Genomic DNA, 8,044 nt, shown 5'->3' with positions numbered 1-8,044 from the left:
AAAATAGTCTAGTTTCATTTCTCTGCCTGTATCTGTCCAATTTTTTCAACATCATTTATTGAATAAACTCTATCTCATTGTATGTTCTTGCTTCCTCTGCCAAATATTAATTTATTATAATAATATGGATTTATTTCAGTGCTCTCTATTTTTTTCCATCAATATATGTGTTGTTTTTATGCCAGTACCATACTATTTTGATTACCATGACATTATATTGATATTAGGTATCACGATTCTTTTAATTTTATTCCTTTTTCTTAAGATTGCTGTTACTATTCAGGGCCTTCTGTGGTTCCATATAACTTTTGGAAATATTTGTTCTAGTCCTGTAAAATATGTCATTGGTATCTTAATAGGAATTGCATTGAATCTATAGATTAGTTGGGGTTGTAGACATTTTCATGATATTAATTTTTTCTATCCATGAACATGGTATGTGCTTCCACTTATTTTTGTCTTCTTTAATTTCTTTTTTCAGTGTTTTAGACTTTCTGAGTACAGAGATTTTAAATTTCTGGTTATATTTATTTCTAGATATTTTATTCTTTTTAAAGCAATTGTGAGTAAGATTGTCTTAATTTACCTTTCTGTTAGTTCATTATTGGCATATAAAAATGCAAGGATCTGGATATTAATTATGTATCTTGTATTTTGCTGAATTCATTTATCAGTTCTAGTAGTGTTTTGTAGAATCTATAGGTTTCCTTATATAGAATATCATGTCATCTGCAAATATGAAATGATACTAATGTCACTAATCATCAGAGAAATGAAAATCAAAACCACAATGAGATATCACTTCACACTGGTCTGAATGACTATTATTAATAAATCAACAAGCAAATGCTGGTGAGGATTTGGAAAAAAGGAAACTTTTTTGCACTGTTGGCGGGAATGCAGATTGGGGTAGCTACTGTGAAAAGCAGTATGGAATTAACTCAAAAAATTAAAACTGGAACTGCTTATGATTCAGTAATTCCATTTTGGGGAATTTATCACACCCGAAGAATTCTGAAATACTAATTTGAAATCTTATGAACACCCCTATGTTCATTGCAGAATTATTCACAATAGTCAAGAGTTGGAAGATGTCCAGGTGCCCATCAGTAGATCAGTGGATAAAACAACTAGGTACATTTACACAATAGAATATTTCTTAGCCATAAATAGGAAGAAAAATTGAGAATGAGGCAAAGGATAGACAAGGGGCAGGGGAAAAAAAGGTTAAAAGTATGAGGCGATCTGAAAAAGACCGCGATGAACGACACAGAAGTGAACACCAAAGAAGGAGTGACCATCATTATGAGGAGCCACGAGCCAGCCACTCAAGACACAGGAGCCGGACCTGTGAGGCGGTAGTGACTCTGCCACTGCCTGAACGGAGTCCTTGGGGCTCAACAATGGCCACAGCTGTGGATTTTAAAACTTATGTAGATCAAACATGTAGAGCTGCTGAGGAATTTGTCAATATTTACTATGAGACAATGGACAAAAGAAGACGGGCACTGACCAGGCTGTATCGTGACAAGGCCACTTTAATATGGAATAGAAATGCTGTTACAGGGCTGAACGCCCCAGCTGATTTTTTTGATACATTGCCTTCTAATGAATTCCAGGTTAATATGTTAGACTGCCAACCAGTTCATGAGCAAGCTACTTAGGCCCAGACTACAGTTCTTGTTGTGACCAGTGGAATTGTGAAGTTTGATGGAAACAGACAGCACTTCTTCAATCAGAACTTTCTGCTGACTGCCCAGACTACTCCTAGCAACACTGTGTGAAAGATTGCAAGTGGTTGTTTCCGTTTTCAAGATTGGGCTAGTAGCAAAAGGGGACAAAAGTCCATCCTCCTTTGGTTCATTCATTTCAGCAACAATTTATGTAAATTAATTCATTTCATTGTGAAAGCACTATAAACTAGTATGTTCTGTAACTAAATTTCATAAATATATTATTCCTGGCAGCCCCTTCTCTAGCAGCTGCCAGTTTGAGTTGTTGCCCTTAAGAGCTTTAATGCTAGTGTTTTACATGCCTTACATATATTTCACTAAGGACATTCTCATAGTTGTATTATAAACATATGATCTCTGTATCAACATACTGTGAGCCCAGCCTATTGCAAAAATAAAATCCTTTTTTAATACTGTCTGCAGGATATCAGCACAACATAACTGGGAGGAAGTGGAGTATTTCTTTTTCTTATCAGCTTAATTTTGTAGTAGAAAACATCTATTTTCAGTAAACACTGGTAATACAGTTTTGGTATAAGGCTTTTTCACATCAATTCAATGAAAATATTACTAATTTTGGTTTGCATAACTACTTTGACATACTAGAATCACACACAGATACTCAATGGTCTTTTTTCATGTTATGTAATATTTTCTATGTTGACATGTCCTTATGAAGTGTATTAATCTACTAGAGGGGATAAGATGTTCTCAGTTGAATATTGGATATACTCAATGACTTAAAAGCAGAACTTCTGAAAAAGATTTTCTTGGCAGCTCCAGGTTTATAACTTTAGGTAATGAATAACAGTGGGACTGATAGCTTTGATAGGAGAATAGGGAGTGAGAAATACAGTGATCCAAGGTTGACCAAAAGTTAGGAGGGGTGGCTGAAGGGTAAATTTCTGGTACTTGTTTTCTGCCTCCTAAAAATGTAGCCTATTTTTAGGGTTTAAGTCATTAAGGTAGTATCATTGTCAAATGGGCATGAGTGTCACTATTGTTCTAAAAATTGTTTTAAAGGTTTTTCCAGTTCACCTCATACTTAGCACCAATATATGTCTCAATTCACTCAAGAACTTAATGGGGATAAAATATCAGCAATAAACCTGATCCTATAGCAGGGTCTTACAGGAAAGTTGGAAACAAAGCAATTGCTACCTCTTTGGGAACATCCTTAATTTTTCAGTGTTCCATGTGAACTTCAGGCTAAAAGTCTCCTATGTATTATCCACTTCCAAAGTAAGTGATTTCTTTCCTGTGTTTTCCACTGTGACCTAGATTATCTTTTTTTACTCATTAAAGTTAAAATTGTTTAATTTTTATGATCAATTCTTACATCTGGCATTGTGAGCAAATAGCTTTGTTTTACAACGTGTTGTAGTTAAATGGCTCTTTGTCTTTTTAACAAGAAAAGAGAGAGCAGCAGATCTTCATTAGCCCACAAACTTTTAAAAATTTGATTTTATATCTTAACATCTAAAGAGAAAGAAATACAGCTTTGTTTTTTGGTTAAACTTGAACTGTTTTTTAGTTCTTGAATTTATTATTTTAACGTTTTTAAGCTAGTTGTGCCAGCTTTGTTTCTACATTGCAGCTCAAAATTAATGTTTCTTATCACTTCATTTAAAAACAGTAATTCATTTACTCTTCCCTCAAATACCACATGGTATTTCTGATATATTAATAAAATAGAAGAATGGGGTAGGATTGAAATTTAGACCACTCATTCTTGCAGTGCTAATCAAAGCTCATACCTTATTTGAAATGAGCTTATTCTAATTTTGGATTGGCTTTAAAAATCACAGCTTTAGCAGCACCAGCACTGCCCTTTCCCTTGTAGAAAGCAGTCTCAAGTAAAAGATGCACATAACTAGCAATAAGTAAATTGAGCAGTTGCATACTATTCATGAATTGAATGTTTTAAGACTTGTGTATAAACTGGTTTTTCCAAATTCTGTGTAACTTAAATGGCTGGAACTACTCTTATATGGATTAGACTGTATTTTTGACATGCACATATTTTTGTAACTTGAAAAAAAATTTTGTCTTGACAAGTTTAAAAAAAAGAAGAAGAAAAATTTACCCTTTGCGACAGTATGCATGGACCTGGAGAACATCATGCTAAGTGAAATAAGCCAGTATGAGAAAGACAAATACCATATGATTTCACTCATATGTAGAATCCAATGACCAAACTGAACTAACGTGCAAAGTAGTGAAAGACCTATAGATAGACAATAAGCTGACAGATCTTGGTGCAGGGAAGAGAAATGAGGGTTAGGGGATTGAGGAATTGAGAAAAAAACAAATACAACTGATGGACATGGTCAACAGTGTAGTGACTATGGGCTGGAGGAGCTTGGTGGAGGTGGATGACAGTGTAAGTGGGATAAACTGTAATGGAGAAATATAGTAAACATTTTTAAAAGATAGGAAAATCTCAAATAAACAATCGAACTGTGACAAACACTCACAATAAAACACCAGACACAGAACTTCAGCAGCAAAACGAGGTGTTTATTCACGACTCTGGACAGTCAGGCACACCGCTAGCCATGAGCATGTGCACATAAAGTAGACAAAAAAACTGGTTTTATAGTAATGCGGTTAGCTCCCCCTTCCTAACACAACTAGCTCCCACTCCTCTCTCCTTCTCCCCCATTTCTCCATTACTGGTTAATCCAGGTTCACAATCTAACATGATTAGCTACTTAACTCAGGGTGTAATTAACTAAGGGTAATCTAGTTTTAGGTCTATCTCTCACTTATTTGCAAAGCTATCCAGCTACAGCTTGCCATTTCTCTGTGTTTGGTGACAATGGTCTTCCTCCTTTTGATCCCAGAGATATGTGTAAGGAGCTGCAGAATGTTATTCCCTCATTCCTTTTCCATGATTCATCTGTTAATTATCTCCTACTGGTTTGAGAGTCATTGGCTTACTTTTTTATCCCTAACATAACCCAACACCTAAAAGACCTAAACAACAGCAACAACAACGAGCAAAGCCCTGAGTGAGGAGAAGGATGAAAATAAGATCAGAGCAGCAATAAATGACATAGAGACTAAAAAAATTCAAAGGTCAATGAATCCAGGAGTTTGTTCTTTGAAAAGATAACCAAAATTAATAAACCTCTAACAAGATTCATCAAGGAGAAAAGAAAGAGGAATCAAATAAATAAAATCAGAAATGAGAGGTAAAACCTGATACTACAGAAATACAAAGGATTGTAAGAAAATCCTATGAACAACAATATCCCAAGGACTTGGACAAACTGGGTGAAATGGATAAATTTCTAGAAATATACAGTGTTTCAAAACTGAATCAGGAAAAAGCATAAAACATGAATAAATCAATAACAACTAATGAAATTGAAGCAGTAATAAAAAAACTCCCAACAAAAAACAGTCTCAAACCAGATGGTTTCACAGATGAATTTTTACCAATCATTTGAAGAAGTACAAACACCTACTCTTCTCAAACGATTCCAAAAATTTTAAGAAGAAGGAAGATTTTCAAGCTCTTTTTAAGAGACCAGTATTATCCTAATTCCAAAACCAGGTCAAGACACAACAAAGAAAGAAAATTACAGGTCCATGTCTCTGATGAACATACATGCTTAAATCCTCAACAAAATATTAACAAACCAGATTCAGCAAGACATTAAAAAATCATACACCTTGATCAAGTGGGATTTACCCTGAGGATTCAAGATTGGTATAATATTCACAGATCAACAAATGTTAAACATCACATAACCAAAACAAAATATAAAAATCACATAATCATATCAATAGGTGCAGAAAAAGCATTTGATAAAATTCAGGACACATTTATGATAAAAACTCTCAGCAAAGTGGGAATAGAGGGATCATACCTCAACATACTAAAGGTCACATACATTAAAAAACCTACAGACAACATCGTACTCATGGGCAAAATCTAAAAGCATTTCCCTTAAGATCAGGAACAAGATAGGGATGTTTGCTTTCACCATTCTTATTCAAATTAATACTGGAAGTCCTAGCCACAGTGGAAGAAGAAATAAAAGGCATACAAATTGGAAAGGAGGAACTAAAACTGTCATTATTTACAGATGACATGATATTGTTACTTAGAAAACCTTATAGGTTCTACCAAAAAAACTACTAGATCTAATAAATGAATTCAGCAATGTAACAGATACAAAGTAAGTACTCAGAAATCTATATGAACTATCAGAAAAAGAAACTAAGAAAACAATCTCATTTATACTTGCAACAAAAAATAAAGTACTTAGGAATAAATTAAACCAAGGAGGTAAAAAATCTGTACCAATAAAAATACAGGACACCGAAGGAAAAAAATTGAGTATGATAAAATAAGTGGAAGCATATATCATGTTCATAGATTAGAAGAATTAACATCATTAAAATGTCCATACTACCCAAAACAACCTATAGATTCGATGCAATTCCTATTAAGATACCAATGGCATATTTTACAGATCTAAAACAAATATTCCAAAAGTTTATATGGAACCAAAAAGCCCTGAGTAGCCTCAGCAATCCTGTGAAAGAACAAAGTTAGTGGGATCATAATACCTGATGTCAAACTGTAATGTAAGGCTACTGTAATCAAAACATTCTGGTACTGGCATAACAACAGACACATATAAATGGAGTGCCCAGAAATAAACCCGCATCTTTATGGTCAATAATCTTTGACAAAGAAGACAAGAACATACAATGGAGTAAGGACAGTTTCTTCAACTAATGGTGTTGGGAGAACTGGAATAGTACATGCAAGAAAATGAAACTAAACCACCATCTTATACCATACACCAGAATAAACTCAAAAGGGAAAAAAGACTTAAAAATAAGTCATGACATTTTTAAAATCCTAGAGGAAAACATACACAATAAAGTTTCTTATATCTCTTGTGTGTGTGTGTGTGTGTGTGTGTGTTTGTGTGTGTGAGTGTGTGAGTGTGTATTCTAGGGCTAGGAAAACAAAAGGAAAAATAAACAAATACAATTGCATCAAATGAAAAAGCTTCTGCACAGCTAAAGAAATCATCATCAAAATGAACATGGAGCCCACTATATGAAAGAATTCATCCACCAATGACGTATCAAACAAGCGTTTAGTCTTCAAAATATATAAAAAACATATGATTCAACACCAGGAATACCAACAATCCAATCAAAAAATGACAAAGGACCTGAATAGACATTTATCTAAGGAAGACACACTGATGGCCCATCGACACATGAAACAAAAACTCATAACTAGCCATCAGAAAGATGCAAATTAAAAGCACAATGAGCTATCACCTCACACCTGTCCAAATACCTATTACTAATAAATCAGCAAACAAGTGCTGGTGAGGATGAAGAGAAAAGGGAACTAGGGTTGGTGCGAATGTAGGCTATTACAGCTACTATGTGAAACATGGTGGAATTTCCTCAAAAAATTAAAAATGGAACAGCTTTTTGACCTAGTGATTTTACTTCTAGGAATATAACCTAAGTATTTTGAAACACCAATTCAAAAGAATATATGCACCCCTATGTTCATAGCAGTGTTATTTACAATAGCCAAAATTTGGAAACAGTTAAGTGCCCATCAGTAGATGAATGAATTAAAAAAAAACAAAAACAAAAAAAACAGTGGTACATTTACAGAATGGAATACTACACAGCAGTAAAAACGAAGGAATTTTTACCTTTTGTGACAGCATTCATGAAACTGTAGACTATTATGCTAAATAAAATAAGTTAGTCGATGAAAATAAACTACCATATGACCTCACTTATAAGTGAAACTAATGAACAAAATAAACTAAAGAACAAAATAACCAGAGGTATAGAAACATGGAACAGACTGACAGCTGCAAGAGGCAACAGAGGCGGTGGGGACTAGTTGAAAGAAGATGAAGATATTTGTCAAAGAACGTATATGCATGACCCATGGACATGGACAACAGTGTGAGGATTGACTGTGGGAGTGGGGGGCTAGGCTGGGTGGAGGGTGGCAAAGGGGAGAAAATTCAGACAACTGAATAAATATAGCATAAATAATAAAATATTTAGATTAAAAAAATCAACCAGTGAATACATGAATAAGGGGAACAACAAGTCAATGATTCTCTCCCTCTTTCTCTCTCTCCTTTCCTCAATCTCTAAAAATCAATAAAAATTTTTTTAAAAATTTTATTTTTATAGTAAATCTCAGTAGCTGGAACATTTTTTCTGGAACATTTTTGGCTGACCTTGGCTCTTGGATCCTCTATGTATATGGTAAAGTCTGGTTGCCTCCAGTCTATGCT

General features: G+C 34.3%; 1 pseudogene; it reads left to right on the top strand.

The window, feature by feature from the left end:
- Nucleotides 1-1,235: 1,235 nt before the first annotated feature.
- On the top strand, nt 1,236-1,825 carry LOC150003079 (NTF2-related export protein 2 pseudogene; annotated as a pseudogene).
- Nucleotides 1,826-8,044: the final 6,219 nt, after the last annotated feature.

This window comes from Furipterus horrens, unplaced genomic scaffold, assembly GCF_987537825.1.
Source record: "Furipterus horrens unplaced genomic scaffold, mFurHor1.1.pri manual_scaffold_8, whole genome shotgun sequence".
NCBI lineage: Eukaryota > Metazoa > Chordata > Mammalia > Chiroptera > Furipteridae > Furipterus > Furipterus horrens.
The sequence above is the reverse complement of the archived record's forward strand: the minus strand, read 5'-3'. Positions and strand labels throughout refer to the sequence as shown.